The 13,082-nt window shown below is 40.1% G+C and overlaps 1 long non-coding RNA gene across 1 annotated transcript; it reads left to right on the top strand.

The window, feature by feature from the left end:
• The first annotated feature begins 10,700 nt into the window (after positions 1-10,700).
• LOC143111527 (uncharacterized) lies at positions 10,701-12,855 on the top strand. The gene is made up of 3 exons (XR_012984539.1): positions 10,701-10,913; positions 11,543-11,673; positions 11,992-12,855. It is a non-coding gene; the product is annotated as an uncharacterized LOC143111527 (long non-coding RNA).
• The last annotated feature ends 227 nt before the right edge of the window (positions 12,856-13,082 follow it).

A 13,082-nucleotide genomic window follows, 5' to 3' on the forward strand; every position in this document is an offset into this window, starting at 1 on the left:
TGTCCGACTTCTGTCAGCCGGGGAGGGACCTACCACCGTGACACCATGTCACATGGCCTTAAAATATCGCGGGAGTCTTATCCGTAATTGAGGACATCTGTACGCACAACTCTTTCTTACCATGCTGTGTTTAGAAAAATGTCTTTACTTTGTATCGCACCAGTATTGCTGCCCTCGCAGCACCGAGTCACTTAGCTATAGGCTAAGTAGCCTAATAAGCAAGTAGGCTAAGCTAGTCTCTCAGCTATACCAACAGGTGTGCTGTGTGTGTTCTGGTGGATGATAAATGGAGCGATGCGATGGGCCAGCTTATCAAAATTCCCAGCAGACAGGCGAACGTACTCGTGGTGCTTTTTCCTTCATCAGCTCTTCCTTGGTTCAGTGCTCGCACATCCCACGTTCTTCTCTTCTTCAGGCGTTTCAGGCTTCTTTGGTGGTTGTGTCCTACTTTCAGGCTCAACATACCGCCCCCAGTTGGTGGGGCAGAGTATCACAGTTAATCCGTAGTGCGCAGGCGCTAACCATAACGATTTAATGCGCATTCAGGACAGCAGAAATTGGAGTATGCTTCACGTCCACGGCAAAAATGACGCACGTCTTGGACACGCGCAAATGTGACGCAGGACCATACCAGAGCCTTTAGCCTGCAGACAGATCTTGCCTAGCGTTCATGAGCTTCGGAAAAACCTTTCTCAGAGTGAAAACATCATCATTCCGCGTCATTCACGTCACTTAATGTGTGAGTCAGAGGTCGGAAACTGGGGCTAGATTTTGCTAACAGAGTTGCCCAGTTAGGGGCTCGTCATCACTTTTGTCGTCACGTTGTAGTTCGTTTGTAGTCCATGTGGCCTTTCATGTCCAACAGTTTTAACGTGAAGGAATTTGCCCTTTTTATCACTTGAAAAGCTGCATATCTTTCTTTCACGAGCATATTTCACTATATTTTAAGCAAATACAGTTGTTTGTTTAGGATTAGTGAGTGTATGTTTTAACCTTTGTTGTGGCATCCGTGCTTGTCACACATTCGATGGCAAAGCACTTGAACACTTGCTGTCGGAAAAACAAAGTAGCCATGGGGGCGGTCCTTGTCATTCCGAGGTGTTCTGAATGCACCCTTGCAGTTGCCTTCCACGAGCTGCACGAGCTAAAACACGCCCTCATGACGTCAGTTCAAAGACGTGATGGGGCCATTTGGGAGGAATGTCCTTATGACGAATATGACAGGAGTCTCATACTGCTTCCTTATGGTGGAATATGCTAAAATAAACAGAAATCGAAGGTATACCTTCTTATACGTGATTTCTGCAACAATGGTAGGCTAGCCTACTGAAAACGTTTGGATATTCTGTTATTTTCTGCTGTTGGCTAAATAGATAGACACACATATAGGGGAAACACTTGATGTTGAATTTATGTGCTACAATGCAGGCCTGTTAACTGTATGATAACAGTGGTTTATTTAAACTACATCATAAGAATTTATTTCGTCAGTCATCATGCTCATTTTAATGAGTAAGAATGAAAGTTCTGCTGTGTTTATTGCAAACAAAATTCCGCGATATCTCCCGCGAGTCACGTCAGGCAGACTGTAGCCTGTCTGTCCGGGATGAGCTGCCCTCTGTTGTAGCTCCTCCCGGCTAGCCTCTGAAGATCACGTTTACGTAGTAAGCCAGACCAAGTCAGACTCAGTCCATCTCAAACAAGCCTAACATCTCAAGCAGCATCACACTGAGCACGGGGGCCCCTCAAGGCATGCGTGCTCAGTCCGCTGCTCTTCACCCTGCTGACGCATGACTGCACTGCAACCTACAGCAACAACCACATAGTGAAATTTGCTGACGACACAACTCTGGTTGGTCTCATCACCAAGGGCGACGAGACTCAATACAGATTGGAGGTCGACCTTCTGACCATGTGGTGCAGGGACAACAACCTCCTGCTGAACGTCAGCAAGACCAAGGAGATTGTTGTTGACTTCCGGAGAGGTCACGCCCAACACCTGCCACTGACCATCGACGGTGCTGTGGTGGAGAGAGTGAGCAGCACCAAATTCCTGGGGGTGCACATCAGTGAAGACCTCTCCTGGACCACCATCACTGCATCACTGGCGAAGAAAGCTCAGCGCCGCCTGTACTTCCTGCGGAAACTCAGGCGAGCAAGTGCTCCACCAGCCATCATGACCACATTCTACCGAGGCACCATTGAGAGCATCCTCTCCAGCTGTATCGCTGTGTGGGGCGGAAGCTGCAGGAAAGCCCTGCAGCGCATAGTGAACACAGCTGGAAGGATTATTGGTGCTTCACTCCCCTCCCTGAAGGACATTTACACCTCCCACCTCACCCGCAAGGCGACCACAATTGTGAGTGATGCAAGTCACCCCGCTCACAATTTGGACTTTTTGGACCCAAAATGGCTGCCTTGCACTACTCCACTTGCACTACTCCACTTGTACACTTGCACACTTTGCAACTTGTTGTTGTTGTCCTGTTGTCCTGAAAACACTTCTGAACACACTTCTGCTGCTCTTACATAACTTGCACCACTATGCCACTTGCATGCTTAGGTCAAACAGAACTACCTCAGCCATTTATTGGCCTGACTTTTGCACTATTATATTGACTGTCTACTGTATGCACAATTGCACAATTTCAACCCAATTTTGCTGCTCTTATTTCTTCATTGTATGTGCCTTCTTATTTTTACTTTTTATATTGTTTACTTGAATGTTATGTTTGTCTGTGGACCTAATTGGTAAAATATGTCTTGTCTCCACCGTGGGATAGTAGGAAACGTAATTTTGATCTCTTTGTATGTCATGACGTGAAGAAATTGACAATAAAGCAGACTTTGACTTTGACTTTGACACCTGTGTCAGTTTCAGTGCATTCTAGGAATTGTAGTCTTTTACAAAGTCATGACATCCAAAAAAAGCATCATGGGAAATGCAGTCCATAGATAGACGATGAAGCTTATCTAAAAACAGGAAACAAGAAACAAATCAATGCAATGTACACATCAGGCTTCAGCCGTCATAAAAACAAAGCATAAAAAACATTTAATTGTTTATAGGAATACACTCATATCGAAATCCTCATTTAGGCCCAAAGGTTGTAATGTCTCCAAAGTATGGATCCAAAAAAGCTCTCGTTGGCAGAGCTTTCTGTCAACATCACCCCCTCTATGTAAAAATACTTGCTCTATACCTTGAAATCTAAGGGAGGAGATAGGATGTGAACAATCATTAAAATGGCAAGCGACTGGATAATTTTCATCTCTCCGTCTAATTGAACTTTTGTGTTCACTTATTCTTTGTTTAAGTGGACGGGTAGTTTTACCAATATACATTTTATCGCATGGACATTTTAACAAATAAATTAAATTTTTTGTATTACATGTAATAACTCCCTTGATTTTAAATGTCTTTCCAGTTAGAGGATGTTTAAATGAATTTGTTTTCTCTGAGTTATGACATTGGGCACAATTCCCGCAGGGATAGTTCCCAGGTTTGACTGGGGCTAGCAGTGCCTGTTTAGGGGGAGGCAAAATAGAGGTTTTAACAAGTTTGTTGCGTAGGTTAAGGCCTCTTTTATGAACAAAAAGAGGTGGATCCTGAAAGTTTTTGGACAGGGCTGGATCTGTGGCTAAAATGTGCCAATGTTTTTGAATGTTTTTTTTTAATGATGTGAGCCTGAGGAGTATAGGTAGTGATACAAGAAACTGAGAAGTGCCTTTCCTTTTTAATACTTTTTTTCAAAAGGTCAGCTCTAGACTTATAGTGCAACATCATACGCTTCATCAACACACTGAGCTGTATAGCCTCTTTCTAGGAAGCGCTGTTTCATTTATACTGCTTTCTCTTTAAAATCTTCATCAGAGTTTCTTTTTTATACAGTGTAGTAGTAAGGCTAACATTACTTAGCTCAATCCACATGTCTAGAAAAGAAACTCTTAATGAGTCATATTCCAAAGTAAACTTCAAATCAGATTATACAACCATTCAAAAATGAAACAAATGCCCCTAATTCTTCGCTTGTACCTTGAAATAGGCAAAAAAACATCATCTAGGCATCTGTACCATTTGAGGATTTTTTCACTATAAGGGTTGATATCTGGATTATAGACAAATTTCTGCTCGAAAAATCCAACATACAGATTTGCATATAGTCTGGGGCAAGTGTATAGAGCCCATAGATGTTCCTTTCAGTTGTAGGTAGAATTCCCCTATGAATGAAAAATTATTTAACTGAAGGACTAGGGAGGCCAATTCAATAATAAATGAACTTGGAGGGAGGTCTGTACGATCTTGAAGATAAAAACCCAAGGCATCTAGTCCCCTTTCATGGGATATATAGGCTTTTCACATCCAATGTTACTAATAAGATGTCTGCAGGTAACTCACTTATTTCTGAGATTTTATTGATAACATCAGTAGAGTCCTGAACATAGGAAGGAAGTTCGCTGACATATGGCTTGATGTAATAATCAACAAAATTGGACAAGGGTTCTAACAGTCTGATTGTTCTAACAATCAATTCTGATTTGAAGTTTACTTTGGAATATGACTCATTAAGAGTTTCTTTTCTAGACATGTGGATTGAGCTAAGTAATGGTAGCCTTACTACTACACTGTATAAAAAAGAAACTGACCGCAATACCTTCCTTTACGAGTGCCCACCCCAGAGCCTTAAAAAATGGCCTACTAAAAAGTCAATTTTACAGGTTGCGCCAACTATGCTACTCTGATGAAGATTTTAAAGAGAAAGCAGTATAAATGAAACAGCGCTTCCTAGAAAGAGGCTATACAGCTCAGTGTGTTGATGAAGCCTATGATGTTGCACTCTCTAAGTCTAGTGCTGACCTTTTGAAAAAAAGTATTAAAAAGGAAAGGCACTTCTCAGTTTCTTGTATCACTACCTATACTCCTCAGGCTCACATCATTAAAAAAAAACATTCAAAAACATTGGCACATTTTAGCCACAGATCCAGCCCTGTCCAAAAACTTTCAGGATCCACCTATTTTTGTTCATAAAAGAGGCCCTAACCTATGCAACAAACTTGTTAAAGCCTTAATTTTGCCTCCCCCTAAACAGGCACTGCTAGCCCCAGTCAAACCTGGGAACTATACCTGCGGGAATTGTGCCCAATGTCATAACTCAGAGAAAACAAATTAATTTAAACATCCTCTAACTGGAAAGACATTTAAAATCAAGGGAGTTATTACATGTAATACAAAAAATGTAATTTATTTGTTAAAATGTCCATGCGATAAAATGTACATTGGTAAAACTACCCGTCCACTTAAACAAAGAATAAGTGAACACAAAAGTTAAATTAGACGGAGAGATGAGAATTATCCAGTCGCTTGCAATTTTAATGATTGTTCACATCCTATCTCCTCCCTTAGATTCCAAGGTATAGAGCAAGTATTTTTACATAGAGGGGGTGATGTTGACAGAAAGCTCTGCCAACGAGAGCTTTTTTGGATCCATACTTTGGAGACATTACAACCTTTGGGCCTAAATGAGGATTTCGATATGAGTGTATTCCTATAAACAATTAAATGTTTTTTATGCTTTGTTTTTATGACGGCTGAAGCCTGATGTGTACATTGCATTGATTTGTTTCTTGTTTCCTGTTTTTAGATAAGCTTCATTGTCTATCTATGGACTGCATTTCCCATGATGCTTTTTTGGATGTCATGACTTTGTAAAAGACTACAATTCCTAGAATGCACTGAAACTGACACAGGTGTCATGAATCAATGATTATATGTAACCTCATGCACTGTTTCACTTAATGTGTTTTTACTCTGCCTGAAGAAGGCCATCTGACCGAAAGCTTGCACATAGAGTAAAAAACTTGTTTGCAAAGACTTGAGTGTGCGGATTTTTCTTTACTTTTTATTGAGTTACTTTTGAATTTGATACCAGCAACATGTTTCAAAAAAGGTTGGTACGGAGCCAAGAAAATTCTGGAAAAGTTGTGTAATGATAAAGGAAACAAATATTTTACAACTAATTAGGGTAACTGGCAACATAATTGGGTATGAAAAAGAGCATCTCAGAAGCACAGTCTCTTAGAAGTAAAGATGTATAGGTACTCATCACTCTGTGTAAACCTGTGTGGACAAATGATGAAAAAATATACTGCTTCTTAGCATGAAATTGCGAGGTGTTTTCGGAGTTTATCATCTACAGTACATAATATCATTAAAATATTCTGAGAATCCAGAGAAATCTTTGCAAACAAGTTACAAAGTTGAAAAACAATATTGGATGGCCATGGTCTTTTGGACCTCAGATGACACTGCATTAAAAACAGACCTGTTTATGTATTGAAAATCATTGAATGGGCTCAGGTAAACCTCTGATAACCATTGTGAGCACAGTTTAATACTCAATTCACAAATGCTGTAAACTTTACTATGCAAAAGAAGAAATTGTATTTGGTGATACAGAAATACCACCACCATCTTTTCTGGGCCTGGTAAAGTGGAACAAGCTCCTGTGGTGAGATCAGTCAAAATGTGCCATTCTTTTTGGAAATCATGGACTCCTCTAGGCTAAAGAGGAGAGGGCCTATCAAACTATCCAACTTCTTTTAGTGCTCAGTTCAAAACCCAGCATCTATGACGATGTGGAGGTGCAGTAGGGCCTATATAGCATGGGCATCTTGCATGGCCAGGCACAATCAATTCCGAATGATGTACAGGTTTTGAGCAACAAATACTGCCATCCAGGCAATGTCATTGTCAGGGAAGACCTTGAATATTTCAGGAAAACAATGTCAAAATGAATTCTGCACATATTTAAACAGTATTCATAGAGGAAGAGTCCAGGTGCTAACATTGCCTGTCTGCATTCTGGACCTGTCAAATTAGGTGCATAATGGAATGAAAACATGATTAAGAATACCCCATACTGTTAAGCAACTGAAATCCTATATCGGGCAGGAATGGGACAACATTTCATTCTCAAAACTCAAGCAACTGATGTCCTCGGTTCCTAAACATTTACATGAATGAAGTGAAGCTGCACAGTGGTAAACATGCCTTCGTCCCTTTGAAACATGTTGCTGGCATCAAATTCAAAATGAACATATATTTTCTATGAAATAGTCAACAATTTGTATATTATTACATTCTGTTTTTATTTGCATTTTACGTCCCAACTTTTTCTGATTTGGGAAGTTTGCAAAATGTTCCATAGTTTTATGAACAGTGAACTTCATTGAATTGTTTGACTTAATTGCCGTCACCTTAAACAAAACTACTTGAGTTACTGGTTATTAAAATCAAATATTTGTTTTAGCTTTTGACTGAGTAAATAAATCAAAGGGGAATTTCTAAGGCAATTAATTTCCTCAAATATTCTGAGTTAGCTTGACATTACACATCCCCCAATGCCAATAGTCACCAAAGATTTTATAGCAACACTATGCAAAAATTTGTGACCACTCAATTTCATTTCCATGGTCATTGAGGACAAATTAACAGCTGTTTGAGTAGCTAGCATTAGCTAGGTTATTGTAGATGGAAATTCTATACTGCAGCTTTATGCATCTTGGAGTACATCATCCAACCTTGTGTGGTGAATGTGTCAGTTAGCTACCTAGAAGATCCCACAGTCAGAATCTGTCTCTGTATAGTTTTTTTCACCACAACTACACTTCTCTCCCTCCCTTCCTCTTCCCCCCCCCCCCCCTCTCTATCTCTCAGGTGCACTCCTCTCATCCTGAGCAGTTTGTGTAGTGCTGTGCCACAGTCATGAGGACCTCTCTCCACTTCTCCACTGTTCTGTCTCTTCTTTCATGCTGCACAGGTAAGGAAAGAGGTCTGGGAAATGTGCTTTGCTAAACTTAGTTTGCTTGTTAGTAGCCTACATGTTTAATTACTTTTTCTATGTAATACATAATACATGTTCATATTTTAAGTAAACATAGCTATTAACCCTTAGAACCCGATTGACGCAAAGTGTGTCAAAAAAGACACCCTTTCTTCTCTGTTACATTGCTCCGGAACTGTTCATCGCAGCGAGATGAAACCTTTATTGTGTGACAGAGCAGAAGTGGGGTTTTCCAAAGAGACTACACACTTGTCTGTACGATCAAGTATGGAAATAAAAAAAATCATGAAATTAAATCAAATTGCATCATATTTACAGTCTATACTTCTCTGTGTTCACCTGCGCACCGATTACTCTCGTTTAAATTACTCGCGAACCCGTGATTGCTTCGATATGGCAAGCATATCAGATGAAAGAGGGGACACAGGGCTATCCATTGGTACCATGTTTATCGATCCTTCTGGCTTATAAAAACAGACGAAGTGACTGCAAAATAATAACGTCATGTACACAAACCAAGCTGCACAGCCATTACTCTGTTTGAATTACTCACGGACCCGTGATCGGATAGATATGCCACGCATGTCAGATGAAAGAGGAGAGCTATCATTTGATACCAAGTACATCCTTTTGGGTTATAAAACAGATGAAGTGACAGCAAAATAATAACATCATATAGCTGGACTTACCCCACGTTTTTGTCTGTTCTTGTGGTAAAGCATGTTTATAATCCAACGCTATCGTGTGTTTCTCTATGGCAAACACTGGCGCCTTAATGCAGGGGCTTACCTGGGCTTCAGCCCAGGGGCCTCGACCAATGAGGGGCCTCCTAATAATAATTATTATTATCAATAATAATAAACGGCCGTGTCCGTATTCGCGGCATCAGTCATTAGCCTACTCTGAAGCTAGCCTAAATAATTGAGCACATCGCACAATGACAATAACATCCTTGCAGAGGCCCCCTTTGTCTTCTCTTCTAAAGTGTAACAAAATGTAACAAACTTAATAAATCCCAACGGGTGTGTAGAGGAGCTAGAGGAGAGGCTGAAACTGACTGACAAACTGACTGACTGATAACGTGGATAGGATTGAAGCAACGATAATGACGTTGATTCCTGTAACTGTCCATGAAAATATAAGTTAGCAGGTAAATATTGTAGCAAATACCTGGCAATGAAACGGCTTTAAAAACATGTATTTCACTTGTCTCACTGGAGTGAACGCACATGGGCTGTTGCGCAAAGAAATGAATTAGTGATCTACATCTCCATTCATCAAAAGCTAAGTTTGTGCTAACCCATTCGTTATGTTTTCTCCATTGTTAACGTGAGATATGTCTCCATGTAGGGTAGCCTAGTGATAATGCATAAGGTAGGCCTAGCCAATATTCACGTCACATGAGCCAGCTGCTTGTTCTGTAGGCTAAATGTATTTCTGTCCCAAACTGCGTTTAAAAAATGGTGTGTTATGTAGACAGGATTTCAAAAAAACCCTCCTGGGGAACCCCCCGACACGACAAACACATGCACGTCTGAAAGCTTGAAACGTCCATATGTGTAACCCATCATTTAACTTAGCCTGCTACAGCCAGTGTTGTAAAAGTGAAACGCTTGTTTTCGTAATGATAATAATAATGATCTCAATAATGATAGGCTACACTGCATGTTAGGCTTTATTAACTAAAAGCGCACGTTATGTAAGTAGGCGGGTCAGATCGCAGGCCGGGTATCATTTAATCATAATTAATATTTGCGGTTGGGGGGGGACATGTAGCCCAGGGGCCTCAGGTGGTATTAAGGCGCCCCTGATGGCAAAGCATGTTCATAATCCGGTTTTGAGATCCTAGCAAATTCCTGCATGGCATCCAATTCAAGGCTCACATTGCATCCCAATTTGTTCAACAAAGAAACACCTTTTTTGCCTTTACTTTGTTCATGGCAATGCAGTAAAAAGTTGAGAATCATTATGAGTGCATTCACCATAGGCATGCAGGCTAACACGCAACCTCGGGTCAAATCAGGTCAGATCAGTTCGTGTCTCATATATGGAGCGCAGAAAGGTTATTTTTCATCACTAAATAAAAAATGCCATTTATTTCCATAAATTACACACCACATATTTCTGTAAATTGCTCAGCCCCAGAGTATCCCTCCAACATGGCAATTATATTGCCCGATTCAGGACAGTCTGCCCTACACACACATGATGCATGTAGAGCTATGAGCTTGCTGAGGTAAGATACATGTTGAAATATAAGACATTTTATAATACGCTTTTTATATTTTAATTCTTTAAAAATCTAAATAAAATCAATGCTAGTACTAATACATGAAATGATCTGAATAGCCTAGACTCTGCTGAAAAAAACAATATATAATATGTGTGTGTGGCACTTACAATGACCAGAATAAATCCTTATGAATAAAGGTAGTGCAAATGCCCTAAAAACAGCTTAGGGTTCTAAGGGCTAATAGCTAATACTGAATACTTTACAGCATGCTACTGGAAAATAGGGACCTATATTACGTTCTATATTACGTCTTTGGACCTATATTATGTCTTTGAATGTATATGTTTCTTTGCTTGAACTATCGATTATTATTAGTATAGGCATGGATCAAAAAAACAACTTGTTGGACAAAAATATATACACATACATAAGCAGCTAGCAACATATAATGTGAAAATTGTTGCTGAGGTTATGCACTGTAAAACCGAACAGTACAAGTAAAACAATGTTTTTGATTTGTAAACACTCAAAAATGAAAAAAAGTTAATAGTACTCTAATCGTCTGTGTTACTTGAACACATTTGAACTTTTAAGTTGACAGCACTCATCCGCTTCAAGTAATTTGAAAAAATAGAAAGCGTGGGAAACTTCGCAAATTGTAGCAAATTTGTAGGCGGATCTTCTGCCATACGTGGACCTTGTGTACAGCACCAACGCCGAGTGACAAGCGACGCCGCCAACGGTCGACCACCAGATGACAAGAGACGAGAACAAGAGCAGTGAAAATAGACAACGAGAGAGGAGACGACGAGAAGAGAGAAAAACCGCAATTAAACGTAAGTGGAAAAGTGAGGTGCATGTTGACCCTAAAGCACGTCCTTTATCATATTGTTTAAAAACCCGAATGTTTGAAAATATTGTCTTAGGCTACGTGACGTAACTTTATCCGGTTAGAACTAGCTAGCACTAGCAGCTAAGAATTTGGCTGCTGTATGCCAGCACTTGCTGGATCAGCCAGCGATCTAACTCAATTTGCCAATGTGAGTACTAAAAATATGAACTAATTAACCCCCGTTAGCACTATTTAACACAATAGCTTGGAAGTGCAAGCTTTGTGGTGCACTGCTTGATAACAGGGCACAGGTCCTGCAACATTATCGTTTACAGCATGTTAGCAATGTTTCCTCCATTAACGTTAGTCCACTGTCATGTTACTGACTGTCTGCACATTTAAGTCAGTAGCCTAAATTCATTTGACACGGTCACACACAGTTCATGCTCAGTCAGAATGTGTATTATTCGCATGTCAGCTGTGTAGTTGAAAACAACCATTTAATGTGCAAACTGTTCTCGGCCATTTAAGGATGCATTTAAAGTGGCATTTAAACCGACATCATGAGATGGTGGATTGTCCTAATAGAGATTGTCAGTATGTTCAAATGTGTATTCGTCCTTCAATTCACAGATTCAGAAGTTGATGCAAACAACATTGGCATTGAGAAGGAAGGAGATCATATCAGACGTCCTTCCCCGCAGACATAGCCTATTGGTTCCCTATTGGTTCGGTGGTGGCCTGCAATCATGTTGGAATCCCAGGTAAGCATTTCTTTTGTACAAATACTTGGAATAGATTCATTTCATGTGTGGTTCTGACCAAATGTGTTTTAAATCTTTACACTTACCCCCCTATTTTGAGTTTTTGCTCGAAATTGCACACCGCCTACTAACAATGGCCCTGTTTCCACATACTAAGAGTGCTTGACCCCCTTTGAAAGCAGAGGTCTTGTAGATTACAACTCCTCCATGGACTTAAGATAAAAAGAATGCTTTGGTTTCAGAAGCTGTACTATCAAAGAAAGGTAATCCTATTGAATTGCATTTTGTAGTTATTAACTGGCTTGTTTTCTCATGCAGGGATCCTCAGATGTAAATATCCGATGTGCTGTGGCGCTCCGTGGCCTTCCTTTCTACCTCCATGAGGATGATGCCACTTTTCTAAAGACATGGGATGTAAGTAAGTATGTTTTCTATTGACATGACAGTTAAAGCGTAACTGTGGCATTAAGCGACCCATGGCCTGTTGTTTCGAGGTCAACGCATGCTATTAGAATGAAAAACAATGAGAAAATTGAGTATACAACATAAAGCAAATACTGGTCCAGCAGCTTAAATGGGTGGTTCAGGATTTTGGACATAGGACCTAATTTCCAAGTTAGCAAGTGTGTTATTTATCAGTGGAGACCGTTTTTAACACGTTTCACCCAGTCCTCGTCTATTCAGGCGTTATATTTATTTGCCTCGGTGTACTATGGAGTGGGTAAGACTGTTTTTAGTGGCAGGCTTACACATACTGTTGACTCGCGCCAGCCTAGCACCTGCGAACTCTGCAACTAGAAGGACTGGATGAAACGTGTTGAAAACGGTCTCCAACTTGTGTTTTTATCTTGGATCTTGGCACAAGGGATTATAACACCTAATCCTGTGTATTAATGTAATATCACACTTGGTAACTTGGAAATGAGGTCCTATGTCCAAAATCCTGAACCACCCCTTTAAACTAACCTAACAAGGCATTTGAACTGAACTGAAACTAAAGCCAAATTCCCTGGTAGGTTATCAATAGCTGCTGGGCCACTACTCAGTCTATGTTGCACCAATTTTTTTAATTCTTTTAATTTTATTCTTACGAACAGCCGTGACCTCGAACAACAGGGCTATGTGTCGAATAACGCTGGAGTTACATTTCAAGCTTTTGTTTTTCTGTTTGTTTTTTCACCAAGAAACTCCAGGGAAGTTACTTAGTATTATTTCAAGTAATTATTTCAATAATGCAACTGCCCTGGAAAAGTTTGAAGATAAAATGTTAAACTTAATATGACATGGTATCACTTGACATGTAATGCCTATTAGATATTCAATTAACACACAATTGTTCTTTGTTCATTTCTTCAGGTCTCTCAATCGGAGTTCCCAGATATTGAGGACCTTACTGTTGAACTCATTCT

This window comes from Alosa pseudoharengus, unplaced genomic scaffold (assembly GCF_046254945.1).
Source record: "Alosa pseudoharengus isolate Yale_2024_CS ecotype anadromous, Long Island Sound unplaced genomic scaffold, YU_APseudo_1.1 YU_APseudo_1.1_scf_8, whole genome shotgun sequence".
Lineage (NCBI taxonomy): Eukaryota > Metazoa > Chordata > Actinopteri > Clupeiformes > Clupeidae > Alosa > Alosa pseudoharengus.